Source organism: Malaclemys terrapin, chromosome 5 (genome assembly GCF_027887155.1).
Source record: "Malaclemys terrapin pileata isolate rMalTer1 chromosome 5, rMalTer1.hap1, whole genome shotgun sequence".
Lineage (NCBI taxonomy): Eukaryota > Metazoa > Chordata > Testudines > Emydidae > Malaclemys > Malaclemys terrapin.
In genome coordinates, this window is record NC_071509.1 from 135522386 (window position 1) to 135540323 (window position 17938).

Below are 17938 nucleotides of genomic sequence, written 5' to 3' on the forward strand. Positions count from 1 at the left end.
GTAAGAACAGGAAGCCAATGGGACAGACGCCTAGGTAGGTTGTGGAAGCTCCTTCACTGGAGGTTTTCAAAAGGAGGCTGGACAGAGCTACCTGTCTTGGATGGTTTAGACACAATAAATCCTGCATCTTGGCAGGCAGTTAGACTAGGTGACTCTGGCGGTCCCTTCTAACTTGTGCTTAAGTTATGCCACGGCTGCACCCCACTGCACCTCTAGACTTGGCAGTTCATAGCCCCAGCACCTCTGGGCTTGCTGCATCAGTTATAAATGTAAAAAAAATACTACTTGAGCTCTAGGACCTAATTGCTTGAGCCCCAGTAACTCTTCCATTACAAATTAAGCACAGTTTCTAACCCCATGATTCTAAAGTTTAATTACACAATCTATCATTCCCAAACTATAACTGTGCGTCCTTAGTTTCTGTTCTGCAACCATGATGTACCTGAGAGGCCCTTGCTTTCCAGGTTAACAATCATGATTTACATACGGCATAGCCAGCCAGAACTCATCCAGAAAAATCTCTCAGCAGTTCACAAACTAACTTACACATAGCAGACCTGAGTCTCCCTGCAGGAGTAACTCCACTATGACACAGGAATAACAGCAATGTACAAATGATGGAAGCAAGAGGCGAATCGGACCCTGATATATAGCAGGTGTCGCTTTACCATGACCGAAGTGCCGCCTCTGCTGGAGCAGAGTGTGGCGACTGTTGAGCAGTGTACAGAAGTTTGATATAACATGAAGAACACTGGGTCCAGCTGAAACCACAGGGGGAATTTTAGACTGAATTCAGTTACCCAAAGCGTGCTTAACATTCCACCAAACATTGTCATTCTGGCAACACAGCGCCCCCTAACAGCACAGTTAGGTACTGATTCAGAACTCACTCAAAGGGACGAGCTCTTCCTACCCTTCATAGAATCATAGAATATCAGGGTTGGAAAGGACCTCAGGAGGTCATCTAGTCCAACCTCCTGCTCAAAGCAGGACCAATTCCCAACTAAATCATCCCAGCCAGGGCTTTGTCAAGCCAGGCCTTAAAAACCTCCAAGGAAGGAGACTCCACCACTTCCCTAGGTAACGCATTTCATTTGTCTAGACTGGGGTTTCTCAGCCGGGGGATCACAAGGCAATTGGGCGGGGGCGAGTCACAAGGCATTGAAAACTTTATTACAGTCTAAAGCAAAGAAAATCTTCCTCCCCTGCTCTGCACACATCTTTACCCCTCAAGGTCAAGTATTCTGTCAGCCTCTCAAAACACACATTTGTTAATTATATAGGCTAATCATTATCATGGATACTTTTTTTATAGAAGAGTTAAAAATTGTAAAGAGTTCATGAACATTTTTTGGTTTTGAGTAAGGGGTCTCCAACCTGAAAAGGCTGAGAGAAACTGGCCAAGACTCATTTTTGTGCTTTTGTTTTAACTTGACTTAATTGACGGGCAGTTAACTCAACAGAACTAACACCACTATGAATGCTAGTCTAGACATGTTGCAAATGTTTGTTACATCACACAAGCGATTGACTTACTAGAATACATTTTTTCAGGGCACCTACATTTGTGGCATTTCTAATCCAGAATTTGCCATCATATTAGTTAAGTTGAGCTAATTGGCAATCAATTAACTCAAGTTTCGAAGAAGACCATGAATTTCCGGCTATAGAGTTTACAGTGGCACAGCTGTACCGATGCAGCTGCATGGCTGTCAGTTCTCTCATGCGCCGGTGGGAAAGAGTTCTCCCATCGAAACAAATTAAACCACCCCAACCAGCACTGGTAGCTGTGTTGGTACGAGAAGCTCCCCCGCCAACAGCATTGTGCACGCTACCACTTATGCTGGCAATTTTTGTCGCTCAAGGTGTGTGTTTTTGCACCCCTAAGTGACATAAGTTTTGCTCACATAAGTGGTAGTGTAGACATGGCCTTGTCTAGCCATACCTTTAGAGACAGGCCCTCAGTTAGTGTAAATCAACATAGTTCCACTCAAGTCAATGGGCCAGATCCTCACCTGGTGTGAAGTGGCATAGCTGTCCATTAGAGTTAATGGGATGACACTGATTTACCCCAGCTAAGGATCTGGCTGTGAATCTTCAACAGTATTTCTGCAGCGCTCTGCAGATTTTTGTAGATCTCCTGCCTAGATACTGCCCATTATTGTCTCACTTGTCTTTACTTAGCTGGCAGAAGGAGATTAATTTTTCTTCCTTGCACAACTCTCAAGGCTTTTGTGATTGAAGGGTGTTGTATGAAGTAATTAATTACTTGCAAAAGGCACTGGGATTCCTGGATGAAAGATAGAGCACTAAGTATACTGTTACTGTTTGATTACTCCCTTGAAACTGCATTACTGGGTAAAGCCTCTGTCACCAAGACTCGTTGGACTTGTTTTCTCTAATTTGCCTGTGACTCCCTTTTCAAAAATCCTAATCCAGCCCATAAAACCTCAAATCTGTGCAGAGGTGCTGCACATTGGATGGTGAAGCTCCGAGTGGCACGTAGCCTGGACAGAACAGAAGGGCTCCTCAGCCAGCACCCAGAGGTACGTGCAGCGTTCCCTCTCTGACTGTTGGTGGCTGGTAGCTCAGGACAGGTACAGGTCCATAGCGCAGCGATCTGCAGCCATGCCATGATCCAGGGGGCCATGCTGGCTAGGTGTTTCCTGAGATTTAACTGTCTTCCAGGGTTGAGAACCGGTGGTTCGTGCCAGTTCCTATTTTCTTGCACATCCCTGAGAAGCGATGTTTGGAGGGTGATAGAGGAGGGGAGACCAGCCATTTCACTATGTTGCTGGCTCCACAGGACCCTACCTCTCCGCCCTCGCTGACCTGTCCTCAGCACCCCGGGGCAGGACTGCACGGGTGCAAATGCAGAGTTTCCTCTTCCTCTTGAGGTGCTTGTGTGTGTGTGTTTGGGGGAGGGCCTTGGGAGAGGACTCACTACTGCTGTGCTCTCCTAGTCCCTGCTGTCCCCATCACTGCAGAGGCCAGCTGGGGAACCAGGCAAGAAGGAGAAGGGCAGGGGGAAGTCCAGATCAGTGGGCTCTTAAAGAAAGAGACTTTGGGGAGAAAAATTGGCTACTGGAGAGAACTTCATCATCACGGCTGCCGCCCCCATCATATCCTGGGACCCCGGGACTTTCTCATCCTGGTCCTGAGAGATGTCCTGGCCAGGCCAGAGAGCAGGACCCAGATGACAATTCCTACTCTCCTGGCTTCAGCTGAGTCCCAGATATGACCTGGGATAAAACGGGATGGGACTTTAACAGCAGCAGCAGCTCCAGTCCAGCTCAACTAACTTCTCTTCTCTCCCGAAGGACAATTATTACCATCTTTGACTCTGTCTAGAGATGGTCAAACAAGGGGGTTTCCCTTCTAAAACGCTCTCCCGCCTAAAGGGCAAGGGAACAAGAGATGTTAAAATGAAAGCCTGACTTAACACTTTAAATTTCCAATGCTGTAACTGTTTTCCCTTCTTTTCTTTATCCTGAACAAAAGGTTAAAAGGACGTTTACTGGTGGGTTTGCCATAGAGTTGAGCAGGGTGAGGTCTCTGTATGCCCAGTCCTGGACCTTGTTTAACACTGTTTAAAGTTGGACAGTGACCGGGTTATGTTAACAGCTTTATTGCATCTAAATTGATATAACAGCACTTGAAGCATTGTTAGAGGGTGGAGTGGGGAATAGTTGTTAAGGGAAGGCAATGTTTGTGGACGTAAGTAGACAGATGTAAATCTTTTGCTCTCAGTATGGAGTGCGAGAGAGTCAGTTGGGAAGAGGCAAGATATTGTTGCAACTGGCTTGTCAAGGGAGGAAAGCAGAGGAAAATGTGAGGTTTGTCCATTGGGGCTTGGTGCTTTGTTCCTGTGTGTTGAGTATTTCACAGCAGAGTGCTGGGGTGTGGTGTCTGCTGGTCGTGGGACATAGAAGGTGTGGGGAGACACGTTGTATCAGAACGGAGCACAGAAAAGGGCACACGCACTGTTTGCTTTGTGTGGCCCTTTCATGAAGTGTAATTGTCTCTTCCATTCTTTAAGAACAGCCCTGTGACACCTTGAACTCTAAGATAATTATTTCTATGGTCGCTAAGCAACTGCTTCTGTAGCACCTTTTAACTAAGGATTTCCCAGGGTCACACAAGGAGGTTGCCGCATAGCTAGGAATAGACCTCCCCACCCCCCATGCCCTGCTGTCTCACTCTTTGTTTAGCAGCCAGACTAGTCTGGGGTTTACCAGACATGCCACCCCTACTGGTGAATCACCCAAGTGTCCTGAACTGATACTGTGGGTCTAGCAACGCCTGGGCAGCACACCAGAGTCTAGGCTTTAAGTGGGGTCGTGACAGTAACAGAATTTATAAGGTGGATGCATGTGATGAAACGGTCACGGTCTGCTGGCTTTGCTGCTCCAGCTTCTAAGCTTACAGAGCCAGTGGTCCATTGACCTGTACTGCTAAACTGCACAGGACATATGCTGCAGATTACATGCACCGCCCAGGCCAGCAGATTCATATGAGATATGAAGAGAACATATGCCTTTTGTAGGAATACACAGTGTGTGTATGTGTGTGTACTCTGTGTGTGTTTAAACACAGACTGCTACACAGCTCCATAATCAGATTCCCATCCTGCCAGGAGAAGAGCGTGCGCAACTTCCTGCACACAAACAAAACCCCATTGTCCTCCCCGAGGATCTCTGCAGCACAGCTCTGTCTGCCTGGTTCTCCTTGCATAGTGAAGTGTGTGTGTGTGTGTGTGTGTGTGTGTGTGTGTGTGTGTGTGTGTGTGTGTGTGTAAATCCATGGTAGGACTACCATAAGTGTCCGGGTAGATCGCTGTGTGAAAGAAGGGGAGGTACAATGATTGTGCGCTATACTTTTTAAATGTAAGGAGACTCCCTGCATCTAGGGCTGGTCAAAAAGTTTCCATCAGAACATTTTTCCCACTGGCAAATACAAATGTGTCAAAATCCACAAGAATGTGTCGTTTCAATGACATTTTGTTTGAACAAAATTAAACAGTTTTCAATAACGATCTTATTGGATATTTCTATTTTATTTTCTATTACATTTGTATATTGCAAACCTACAATAATAAACCCAAAATGAAATAAAAAAGAGAAATTAAACCAACTTCTTGGTTTTTATCAAAATGAAACATTTTGATTGACTCCCAATTAATTTTTTTCACAAACTTTGTTTTTGAAATTTGATGTTTCGTTCTGAGATTTGGAACGAAAACCAAACTTTGAGATAGTGGAATTTCCCATGAAATGGAAAATCCAGTTCCCGACCAGCATTCTTGCTGAGGGCAGTGTTGTGAGTCTATTCATGATGACTGTTAGAGTGACGCATGTGGCCTGGACTATATGATACCCCATTGTGGTACTAGCACTGGTCAGGGAACTTCCACCAGAACCAGCAGTGGCGCAAATGCCAGTAAAAGGGCCAGTGTTTTAATCACCATACTGTAATGGGGTTAACTTGTTAACACTAGTCCTGCCACCACTGGCATGGTTCTGCTTTGGTTGCAGCAACAATTGGAAATCTTGAAAGGCATGTGAGGGGAGAGAGAGAGAGTACACACTCTTCAAGTTTCTACATCAGCCTCTCTTATGTGAGATTACATTTGTTCTTTGCTTGTTTTCCTTAACTTCAAATAAGTTACCCAGACTGAAAGTAATTGTTTTGCTTGTTGTGCATGGAAAATGCGAGAATGAAACCTCACAATGAGGATCGGAATTTAAAAACCAAATTGATATCAAAGCAGCACGTAGGAAGTGTCTTGGTTTAAAAGTGGAAAGAAAAAGATGAAATGACAAAGTGAAAGAAATGTCCCCTTACAGAAAGGTCCCAGTTCAATAGAAAAGAAGAAGAGTTGTAAATCACTGTTAACTGACTTGAGGACCTGAGCCCCTAAATGTTCTCGTGAGTAACTTTACTCATACAAGTAGGCCGCATGAACCCAAAGTTACTCAGTGCACAAGTATTTGCAGAGTACGGCCCCAGGACCAGTATTAGCAATAAGGCTGATTGGAAATTTTCCATGGAAACTTTTTTTTTTGGACAGCAAGTGACTCGCTTTTCTGGTTAAAATGGAAACTTTCAGTAAATTTTTTGGAGGCGGGTTGTCAAAAACCTGCAAAAAAAATTCTTGAGAAATAATTTCTCAACCACCTCTAATCACACCCCACCTTCTTTGAGAAGAAGTGCTGGTTTTTTTCTTTTCAAATTAGCCTGTCCAACTTGGTGATTTATTCTTGGTTCATATTGTAGATCAGCAAGCCACTTCATCTCTTTTGTCCTGTCTTTCGAAAGTAGAGCTCTACAACGAATATAATATCAAAGGTGTATTGATTTATATTGTGACTGTTCCTCGATCAGGTCTCTATGTACATCTTATTCTTCCTAAACACTTTCATCTCTGTAATAATTTTTTTGAAAGAATGGGGTTGGGGGGGGTGGCTCAGTTTCAGATTTTGCCCTGGGCCCCCCCAAAACCTTTGGGCGGCTGTGACCCAGGGACTCCTTCGATGTAGCTTACATCAACCTAACGTGGTGTCTATATCATGCAATGTCTACAGGAGATGCTCTCCCACCGACTTACCTTCCGCCTCTCAGTGAGGCAGAGTACTGAAATTGATGGGAGAGCGCTCTGCCATCGACTTATCATGACTTCAACACACCCGCTAAATTGACACCGCTGTATCCATTGCAGTGGTGCAGATTTTAACGTGCCTGTGTAGACAAGCCCTCATTCTTTCATTTTATACTTATCCTACATTCCTCACCTTAAAACCCTACATACTATGAGGGTTTTACTATATTAAGCATTTCAAACATCTATGATTTTGCAGTATCTTGTACAATTAATTAACTTGACAGTACACAATTAAAATGATCATTACCACAATGACATTGATAACTACCAAAGCTTTGAATGACAATCTGCACATGGATGTTATCCCACTTTGTACACTTACTCCCACCAGGAGGGGCTAGTTAATTCCTAAATTCCTTGTTCTTGGCTATTACGCTTTTAAGACTCAGGCTCAAGGGAAGAGCAGGATGTCCAAACTTGGGTACTGTTTTTAAGGTGTTCACCTGTCATCTGAATTCAGCCAGTAATTCAGTTACATTATGAAAAATAGGTGTGGGATGCAAAGTTTTTCCGTTTATCACCGCAATGAACTTTGGTGTGAAACAAAATACTGGCCAATCAAAATAGCAATCTTTGGATCCACACCAAAAATGATTATTTCCAGCCATCACACAATATTTACTATTTCCAGCATGAGGGGTTTTTACTTCACCAGCTCCCCACTATCTCAACTGTGCAGTTTGGAGATGGCTCCCCCAGAGTAAACCCACATGCCAGCAACTCTGGCTGCAAGATATTACATTCCCACGTGTGGGTGTCTCCTAGGTGCAAACAACAGGACAAGTTTAGGGCTTTCCATACCTTTTCATTATTTTGCAACAGGAGGAGAAACAAACTTTTTTCAAACCTTATGTGTTACAGTGTCTTACAGTACTCCGGAGTACTAGTTGTGCTTTTACCATGGTTTGAATGACCGGGTGTTTTGCAATTACTGGGATGGATTGCGTGAGTGGGATAAGGAGTCCTGTATCCTTGTCACAATTAACCGCTTGTGAGGTTTTTTTGTTTTACACTAATTAATATGATCTTTGCCATACCAAGTTTTTAATTTCTTTGTGGTGATAAAAGAGCAATTTACCTTGTTCTGTATCCGTGAGCATGGCTTTGATTCTGTCTAGCACATCCTCTCCAGACACAGAACCTGCAATGGCCCTGGCTAATGCCCTGCTCTGATGATCTTTATCGGTTTGGTTAACTATTGCATTCACTGTACGCATACTTCCTTCAACAAATGAACTAGATCACGTAGCCATTCAAAAGCTGATACAGTCCCAAATTCTTAAGTAATGAGTGCTTTGCCTTGCTCATTCATTGGGCTTAATACACCGGCAGCCAGTTTGTGTTGGAATGCTCGGTTGTGTTCCCAAAGGGTCTTCATATCCGCTTGTTTTCATACTACTGCTCTGGCTCCAAACCACCCTGCTACATTCCTGGAGGATAGAATCATAGAATATCAGGGTTGGAAGGGACCCTCAGGAGGTCATCTAATCCAACCCCCTGCTCAAAGCAGGACCAACATCAACTAAATCCCTAAATGGCCCCCTCAAGGATTGAACTCACAACCCTGGGTTTAGTAGGCAAATGCTCAAACCACTGAGCTATCCCTCCCCGACTTTGACTCTATCCGCTTTGCCTTTGACTTGATTCGGCTGCCGTTACTTCTGCATTTTTATCAACAAGTCTTTCCAATAGTCCTTTATCATTTTGCCATTTGGCCAAGCTCTGGTAGACACAATTCACGTTTTTGCTTGTTCGTAGGCCGCTTGCAGAATTGTACGCGATATCCAGTGGCAATGTTTATTTCACACCACTGACTTGGGCTTCAGGTTGTTACTTCAATGACAGAGGGTTCCTTGTATTCCCAAACTCAGATTATTTCTGCAGTTTATTGAGTTTCATTCTCCAGGCACCGCAGCGGTAGACTTGCACGATTACACAGCTTCTCGATACCCTGCCAAAAGCCTAAAAATCAAACACAATTTCTGGTGCTCCCTGGGTGGGAGCATTCAAATACTTTTAACTTGATAGCATGTAGCCATTGAGCCCGGCTTTTAGATCCTGCTTCTACTCGGACAAGATAAACTGCAGTGCTGGCTATTTGCATTATAAAATAGGGGCCTCCCCACCTTGGTGCCAGATATGGGGGGTTTTCTGGGGTTAATGGCATTATTAATCTGTTCTTTTCCTTGCTCACTTCCCCATGTCTGGAATGAGCTTTTACTTTAACCACATGTACCATTGAGGTGGTGGGAGTCTCCTTTCTTGGAGGTTTTTAAGGCCCGGCCTGACAAAGCCCCGGTTGGGATGATTTAGTTGGGAATTGGTCCTGCTTTGAGCAAGGGGTTGGACTAGATGACCTCCTGAGGTCCCTTCCAACCTTGATATTCTATGATTCTGAGTTACCTAGTTTAGTTGCTAGTTTCCATACATTGGGCCAAAGGGCTTGATAGTATAAAGGCTTGTGATCTGCACTGCAAAATATATTCATACTCTACCGAAGCAGGTATGTTGTCAAGGCATCACGGACCCATAGAGAGTTTGAACATATCACACCAGCCAGTGCTTGTCCTTTATTACAGAGTGATAATGCCGTTGTACAGCAGCCAAGTCAGTGCGCTGGGCTGAGCGTCTACCCAGTCTGTCCTACACAGGTTCAGCCCGAGCTGAGGGAGCCCAAGCCGCAAATCCTGTGACTGGGGTCCCTCTTTGGTGATAGGCTGGCCCAACAACATATACTGTCAAATCCTCGGGGGGTAGCCCTTCAGAATTTAAATTATATACTGCCCTGGAGATAAAAGGGCTAGAGGGACTTTCTCCAAGATACTCGTGTAGAGGACAGTCCCGCTGGCAAAGGTGAGGGTTGTTTAACAGGGCAGATTGCTCTTTGGTGCTCTGTGTTAATCTCAGACTAGACATTGTACCACCTTTACAGTTGTATGCGTTCCACCCCCACCAGAGATCTGAAATGTGTCAGGGCCCACCACGCAGCCGCTACGGGTTTTTCACAGGGGCTATCCTGCTTTTTAACTCCATTCGGGACCCCGGAAGCACAAGCACTAGATTTTTTTTCTGTCATGATAGCCCTGGGTGACTTACCGCAGCTGAAATGGCCAAGTGTGTCCTTGGTTGCTACAAACAGTCCAAAAGGTTTTGTATAATTTGGAGTGCTAGGGCCTGGCGCTTGGGCTAAAGCCTTTGTTTAAATTACCCACTGCCCGGATATGCTGGGGGGTCCGTTCCCACTGTACCTTTTTCTGGGGTGTAGCAGTGACTGAGCAGTCAGGGATGAAATCTCTGTCGTGCCCAGCCGTGATCAGTGCTGTTCCTGAAGCAGGGAGGGGCAACTCCAAAATCACTTTAACCTGTTATGTTGTCTGGAGCTTGTGTGCCGGATTGCAGGATTAGTCCCAGGAGGACGGAAACCTCCTTCTGTACTACATGGGCCTTTCTTTCAGGTTTAGCTTCAATCCAGCTTCCATCAAAATCTTAAACAGGGCTTCCAGTACTTTTAAATGGCTTGTCCCTCAGCAGTGTGCACCAGAATATCATCTACCTCTTGCACAACATTTTCTTAATAGATTTAACCATAAACTGTGAGTTGTTTTTTTCTTTCAATCTAGGACATGTCAATCTTTTATAGAGTTTCAATACAATTATTCTTTTGCACACCACCCATATAGATTTTTTTACTTCCTAATATTTACTGTTATATTCACAGTTAAACATAACTTTTGGATAATACTTTTAATGGTTGAGCACAGTTGTTGTTGTTTTTTTTTTAAATATATATATATATATACTGATCTTTCTTGGTGCTGGGTTGGTTTCTGCTTCCAAAGCACACAGCAATCTGAAAAAACAACAACAAAACACCGTATTGTGGCTCCTCTATGGAGCCTTTATAGGGTTTTAATTAAGTAGCGTGTTTTGGGTTTACATTTCTTTTACTGCATATTACATGGGGAAATGCACATTCCTTCCATAAAAAGCAACAGAGGGTCCTGTAAAAAGAAGAACAGGAGTACTTGTGGCACCTTAGAGACTAACAAATTTATTAGAGCATAAGCTTTTGTGGACTACAGCCCACTTCTTCGGATGCATATAGAATGGAACATATATTGAGGAGCTATATATACACACATACAGAGAGCATAAACAGGTGGGAGTTGTCTTACCAACTCTGAGAGGTAATCTGTGAACAGTGCTGGTCCACTGGACACTCGGATCTGCACACTCCAGGGAGATGCTCGGAGGGCTCGTGGGCTGGAGCGTGCCTATTGCTTGCTAACCTGTCGAGAGACAACAGGGCCTGAAAGGCCTACAGGGGAGTGCTGGTGTTGCCTGTGGCTGGTGGAGTCATGGAGCTGACCCCTGGCAGGCCCAGGCCAGGTTCCTCATGCTAAGGGCAGGTGGTAGTGAGGGGCCTCACAACCCTGGGTATCTCAGGAAGTGACACATTGGTCCTGCCTGGACATAAGGGGAGAGGCTCGTGGAAAGGAAATGACTGTGGAAGGAGCTGGAGGGAGTTGCAGAGGTAGCTTTGGTGTTCAAGTCAACCAAGGAAAATGCTCTTCTCTTAGGGGATGCTCTTCTGCCCACTTGCCACATGGGCCAGTCTACAGGCAAAGGAGACACCCAGGTCACCTTGGCCCAGAGTGCCTCATCCATCTGGAGGAATCCAAGTTTCCATTGCTTGAGAACATCTCATCAGCTGGAGCAGCGTTTCTTCAACAAGCTGGAGTGCCAGACCTGGGCAGCACACCCCCTCTCATGCACACAGAGAAGAATGCATGGAGAAGTCATTGACGCCTACGGGCGTGAATCACCAGTCTATCTAGACGACTGCAGAGGAACTCCCCTCAGGAACGATGCAGCCCCCATGACCAGCACAAAGCTATGCCAGAACAGCATGTAATGCAGAATGCATGGTAGTCAGTGCTCCGTGTCAGGCTAACAAAAACACGAAGACTCTGAAAATGAGCAGAACTGGATATAGTGGCGGCGATCACTGGCGGAATATACATTTCCTACTGTAAAACTGACAAGCTGATGTAGCTTTGGAAATCTTAGCCAGGGAGAGAGAAACAATAGGATGCCTTCCAGTCACTGTAAAGGACAAAGGGACCTGTCTACCATTATAGCCAGGGCTGGCTCTGGCTTTTTTGCCACCCCAAGCACGCAAAAAAAAAAAAAAAAAAAAAAAACAAAACTGTGGGGTGGCTGGAGCGTGGGTGCAGGGGGACTCCCTGCACTGCAGACGTGCTCCAGCTAGCAGGGGGAAGGGGGGAGAGAGAAGGGTGGCGGCCAGGGCTTCAGCTATGTGCTCGCCACGCAGCCCCGACCGCCGCGCCGCCTGCTGGGAGGGCTCCGCGCCGCTCCAGTCGGCGGGGAGGGAAGGACGCGGGCTGCCCTGCTGGGCTTGCTGCAGACCTGGCACCGGCGGGGGCAGACGGAGCGCGCAGCCTGCTCCAGCAGGGCGCTCCCCTCCTCCGCGCCGCCGCCCCCTACAGGGCGGCCGGATCAGCAAACCAAAAAAAAAAAAGCAGCCATGCCCCCCTAGGATTGGGCGGAATGCCGCCCTGTAGAATCTGCCGCCCCAAGCACGCGCTTGCTCGGCTGGTGCCTGGAGCTGGCCCTGATTGTAGCTAGTTGTGACTGAAGGAAATGAGCCTGAATTTGTTGTCAGCTTATTTTGGATCGGAGTACCAGGGGTGGCTCCAGGCACCAGCGCACCAAGTGCGTGCCTGGGGCGGCAAGCCACAGGGGGTGGCCTGCCGGTCGCCGTGAGGGCAGCAGTCAGGCTGCCTTCGGTGGCATGCCTGCGGGAGGTCCGCCGGTCCTGCGGCTTTGGCGGCAATTCGGAAGTGGGTACGCCAAAGGCGCGGGACAGGTGGACCTCTCACAGGCATGCCGCTGAATCCGCATTACCAGTGAACCTCCCGCAGGCCGCCTGACTGCCGTGCTTGGGGCGGCAAAATACATAGAGCTGCCCCTGCGGAGTACGGTGCCCTGCGCCATCCTTTGCTCTGTCCCACGCAAGTGGGAAGTGCCTTTAGAGTCAGACTCCAAACAGTCTTAGCTGGGAGAGCATGCACAACCGGCTTCTTAGACCATAAGCTTTGTAGGGCAGAGATTGTCTTTTTGTTCTGCTTGTACAGTACCAGCACCATGGAGTCCTGGGGCGTCAAGGTGCTACTGCAATATAAATAATGTTTAGTTATGAATTGTTGCCATTTGGTGTAGCCAGTGTCTCAGCAGCATTTCAGAGAGCAATGGAGTAGGTTGTCATGGGGATTAAATAGTTTCCTCTTTGGATTGCGTTCATATTAACAGCTGGGAAGATGACAGTGGAGCAGGGTGGAACCCTCAAAGGGTGCAGACATCATGCAAAAAATATGGTTTTGGAGCTAAAGAAAGGAAAGACTGTCTCCTCCCCAAATCAAGTTGCTTATTTGGGAACTAGCATCCCTGCAGAGGGGATGCGTTCTTTCAAAACACAGAACATTGATCTGCACACACACCCCCGCCAAAATGTTTCAGAGCTGAGGTCTTTCTTTGGCGATGTTAAATTATACAGCTGTACGGCAACTGGAATTTTTGTTGTGAGGCAGATTCTCTGTTTCAAAATTTGTTCTGGTTCTGAATTGGAGCAAAGCCCAACGAACTAACTTCCTACAAAACAACTTTGGAAAAAATTGATTTCGGTTCAATAGAAATGTTTTGTTTCCATTCTGACTTTTTATATTACATTATAACTAATAATATGGTACTTCAAAACGTCCCATTTTTTTCAAATGGCTTTTGTTGCAATTGACGCACTCCTGGGAAAACGTGCAGATTGGGACAAATTGGTATTGCCCAACAGAAAAGCATTCCATTGGGTCACTTTCAACCAAGCCTATGTACTATTACACAACATTAACTTCAACTCTATCAACGTCAACCGGCCCATTCTCAAGAAAAATTTGTGAAGTGGGAGCAAATGAAGCTTTTGAAGAAGCAAAAGCAAAACTATGAATAACTCCAAGGCATTGGTGTATTTCAGTTTCGACTTTCCACTCCCCTTAGCACGAGGCCTCTCAGGTAGAGGTCGGAAATACCCAGACTGTTGGAGAGAAGTTTCTCTCAGAGAAGCATAAAGCATTGTTTTTTGAGTCCTTTTTCGTGAGTGTCTTCTCACTGGGTGACTTCAGGCAGATTGCAGATTAGAGCTAGGTGGGAAACTGTTTCCCATCCTATGAATTTTCAAGACTTCAAAAGCTTTTCCCCATTCTGGATCAGGACAAAAAGTGGAAACATTGAAAATGTGTTTGAACAAAAAAATCAAATAAAAAAAAAAATGCAGTTCAGGTCAATCAAAAAATTTTTTGTTTTCAACCACTTAAAAAAAGTTATTCTAATTAGCTTAAATTTCTAAATTTAAAGTCATTTTAAACCAGAAGTTCATTCTAAAAACGGGAAAAGCTTTTTCAAAAAGTTGGAGTTGAGACAGTTGGTGAAATTGACTCTTTCCTGTAAAAGGAGGATATGTCTTGGGGTTCTCTCACCACACCTTTTACTGTAATGCAGCCGAGATTTTCATTGTGAAAGAGGAGTAGATGGGAGGAGTATTTCTCACCTCTACTTCTGAATCCCCTTCAATCTACTTCATTTCCCTACTCCCCCAAGCATCAACTTCCCCTTGCAAATCTGTTAAACTTGCACTAGGAAGGGGGGAGGAGGAGAGAGCGTCGGAGGCTAACGCTTCTCTTGCACTTATTTTGAGCAGCAGCTAAAACTTATTACATAATGATGTTTGTACATTATGCAAAATGAGCAGGGCTGAGAGGTGCTCTAGCACTGCCAGAGGACGAAGTCCAAATGAGAGCTGCATTCTCGTTTTCCAGGCTTGATCATTCTGAGCAGAGGGGCTGAGAGCTCAAGTTTTCCCAGCTTGCTGTGAGGCTGCATCTCAATGAAGTGAGTGGACTCTCTCTGGTGGGGAAGGAAGTTTGCCATTTGGAAAGCAAGCAGGAGAGCCCTCTGTCCCCACATCTGCAAATAGGTGAAGGGCAAATCTCAGTGTATCTGTAAAACTCGAGAACTGCAGCCTCTGTTGACTCTAGTGGTTTGGTGGTCTTTTATTCTGAACCCGGTCCTTGTTTAAACCTCTCAATCCCACTCAGATGAGACTTTCCGAAAAAATTCTTCTCCTGAAGATAGTGCACCTCTCTCTTTAAAACTCACACGTGCACCTGCTCAAGCAAAAATGCATATGCTGTTGTGCACTTCATTTGTGCATGCAGTTACCATGATTGCATGGGTGGATTGGGGAACGGCACATGCAAAAGGCTTGCACAGGCTTTCCGGGATTTTAGTGCTGAAGGCCTGGACCTCCTGAAAGACATGGGATGGAAGAGAGGTCCTTGTGTCCAGCAGGTTGGAGGGAGGTAGCAGGCCACTGGTTCTGATTTGGTCCCTGAAGAAGACATCCCACAGGATATAAATGGGGTTTGCATGGGGTTAAGGTCCACGTGGCCTTGTGGTGTCCTCAGATCATGCCCTCAACTAAACCTGTCCAGCCTTCATATTATGTACTCATCAACACCTGCGCAATCCCACCAAGACTAATGAGGTTGAGCCAGTGTTGTTGAGGAAATTACGTGAAACAAAGGGATTGTGCAAGCGTCACTGAGGCAATAATCTAGCTGGCGGAATCTTCATTCCAAGTGATGATGCCAGAGAGGGAAAGACCCGGGTTGACATTTGGAAGCAGAGCTGGTGCTTGGTAAACAGAGCTAATCTGATAGGGAGTTGGTGAGACTCGGTAAAGCTGGAACTGCCCAGTGCCGGAGCAGAACTGCTGTCTCTCAGGCAGAGAATCTGCATGGCCCTTGTCACCAGTATACATCTATGTCATGGGGGTAACCATTCCTGCCTGGCAGAAACCCTACCCCCTCCAGTGCAGTGCCCCCAAGAGCATAATACATTGGTGGCCCATGTAGGCTAGCTGCAATATTTTGCCCCCCGTGTGCAGTGATTGTTGCCTTGCGTGGGTGGGGATCTTGGTCTGGAGTTATTTCCACCCGTCTGCCCCCCAGAGTATGATCGCTTTGTGCCAGCAGCGCACCACTGACCTGGCTGTTCCAGAGGAGAGGGCGGGGACGTCTGCCAGGGGCCTGCAATAGCTTCAGACAAGCCTTCCTATAGAAGGATTAAAATGTGAGTCATCTCCATCTCTTCTCTCGCTTGCCGCACACGTACAGGCTGTGTCCAAATCTCACTGCTACCTCCTCCATGGCCTTTCTCAGACCTGGCCTTTCCCCGAGAGCGCTCTCTTTCTTTCTCTGTCATCCAGCTCCCTCACTCCGGGCCTTCAGCACCCACCTTGCCCTTCTCTGGTCCATTCAAACCCCGCTGCTAGATTCATCCTCCTTTCTGGCTGTTCTGATGATCATACCACTCCCATCCTTGAATCTCTTTACTGGCTCTCCCTGTTTGGCCGCCTCCGGTTTGAGATGCTTGTCTTCACCTTCACCACTCAGCCCCTCCTTTTGCTTTCATATGGTGCCGCGCTGCTAGCCTCGTCCACCTGTTTGTCAGCTTCTCACACGAGCACCTTCCATGCCGCCTGCCTCGCTGCCCCGCATGCAAGGGACAGCCTGCCGGAATGCATCTGCAAGGTCTGTACCCCTCTATGCTCCTCTCAGGTGGCCCACCTCAGCTGGGGAGCTTTTAAGACATCAGTCAGTTTGTGATGGTTGCACTGAGGAGCGCGTGGGGAGAGTTAGCACCTACTCTGCTGTGTCTAATGAATGCAAACGTGTGTGTGTGTGTGTGTGTGTGTGTGTGTATAGATATAAAACTGGTGTAGCTATAGGCCTAAATCCCTCCATCCCGCAACTTTCTGCTGTCACTCATCTTAGACTGTAAGCGTCTTTGGGCAGGGACTTTATTGTCCCCTATGTTTATACAAAAATGTTTATATGTTTATATATATAAATATGTTCTGTCTGTTGTTTCACTCTATGCATCTGAAGAAGTGAGCTGTAGCCCACGAAAGCTTATGCTGAAATAAATGTGTTAGGCTCTAAGGTGCCACAAGTACTCCTGTTCTTTTTGCGGATACAGACTAACACGGCTGCTACTCTGAAACCTATGTTTATACAGTGCCTAGCACGACAGGGCCCCGATTTTGACTGGAGTTCTGTGTGCTGTTGTAATAACTTTTTGGCATATCAGTTACCAGTGAATTCTCAACCCTTGTGATTGCAGGCTGTAGGCTGCATTCTAGCTGATGGGCACTAGGGAGCCATACGGACCCACCACACCCTATTCCAGAACTCCTCCCCTTAGGACAGTGCAGCACGTGACATGCTTTATAGCTGGCCAGCTTGGCTGGCAGGTGCAGTGGGATATAGCCAATATCCCACCTTCTCATCCCTTCCCAGTCTCTCCCTGATCCCTTGGAGGAGGCTGCAGTCCTGGGGTTTGCTAAGTGGGAGCAGACCCTGTGCTCCAAGGAGTGCCTGGCTTGTGATCGGCCAGCCCTTGCGTGGTGGGACCTAAGTGATGGAAGCTCCTTGTGGATTCTCTTCCCCCACTGATTCAGTTCCTGGCTCTGCCGCAAAACCCACCATAGCTTTGGCAAGCCACCACCTCTGTGTCAGTTCCTCCATCTATGAACAGGGGATGGTGACATTTCTCCCACCCTATATTAGTTTTTCACTTATTTCGATGGTAAGGTCTTCGGGGCTGGGACTGTCTCTTGTTATGTACTTACACAGTACCTACCACAATGGGGCCCTGATCCCAGTTGGGGGGACTTGTGGGTGCTACTGTGATATAGATGCTGCAAAGAACAGTCAAGGAGATTGGCTAATGAGTTGGGTGTTTTTGCACAGAGCTGAAACAAAGCATGCAGAAATTGGATTTAATTATCCATGCTGTGTTACGCTTGCATTCAAATTACTTTATGAAATCAAGCACGTTACACATTTTACTGGTAAGTCTGACTGCACAATACTCACTGCGTAAGAAAATCCAGTGGCAACGGCTGCCTTAAACTGGAATGAAAGAATAAAATCTAAACAGAGAGGATTACTTCATGCATTTATACATTGCCCCTAATCTTGGTAACTGGGCTCCCTTCACCTCACTTAGCTCAAGGGAATGCAACACTTTCCCCCCAACCTCTCCCATCAGTGACCAAACTACTTTCTTGGCATGGATCGGAGTCAGGGGATTACCAGCCAGGAGACTAATTGTGCGCGCTTTTTGAATAATCTGATGATTGCC

General features: G+C 46.4%; 1 protein-coding gene across 1 annotated transcript in view; it reads left to right on the forward strand.

Moving 5' to 3' along the window:
- The first annotated feature begins 2495 nt into the window (after nucleotides 1-2495).
- Nucleotides 2496-17938, forward strand: part of LOC128837591 (transmembrane protease serine 11C-like) — a 51672-nt gene continuing 36229 nt past the window's right edge. Inside the window, exon 1 of the mRNA XM_054028823.1 lies at nucleotides 2496-2546. The gene's annotated coding sequence lies outside the window, so the exon portion shown is untranslated. The remainder of the gene's footprint in view (nucleotides 2547-17938) is intronic.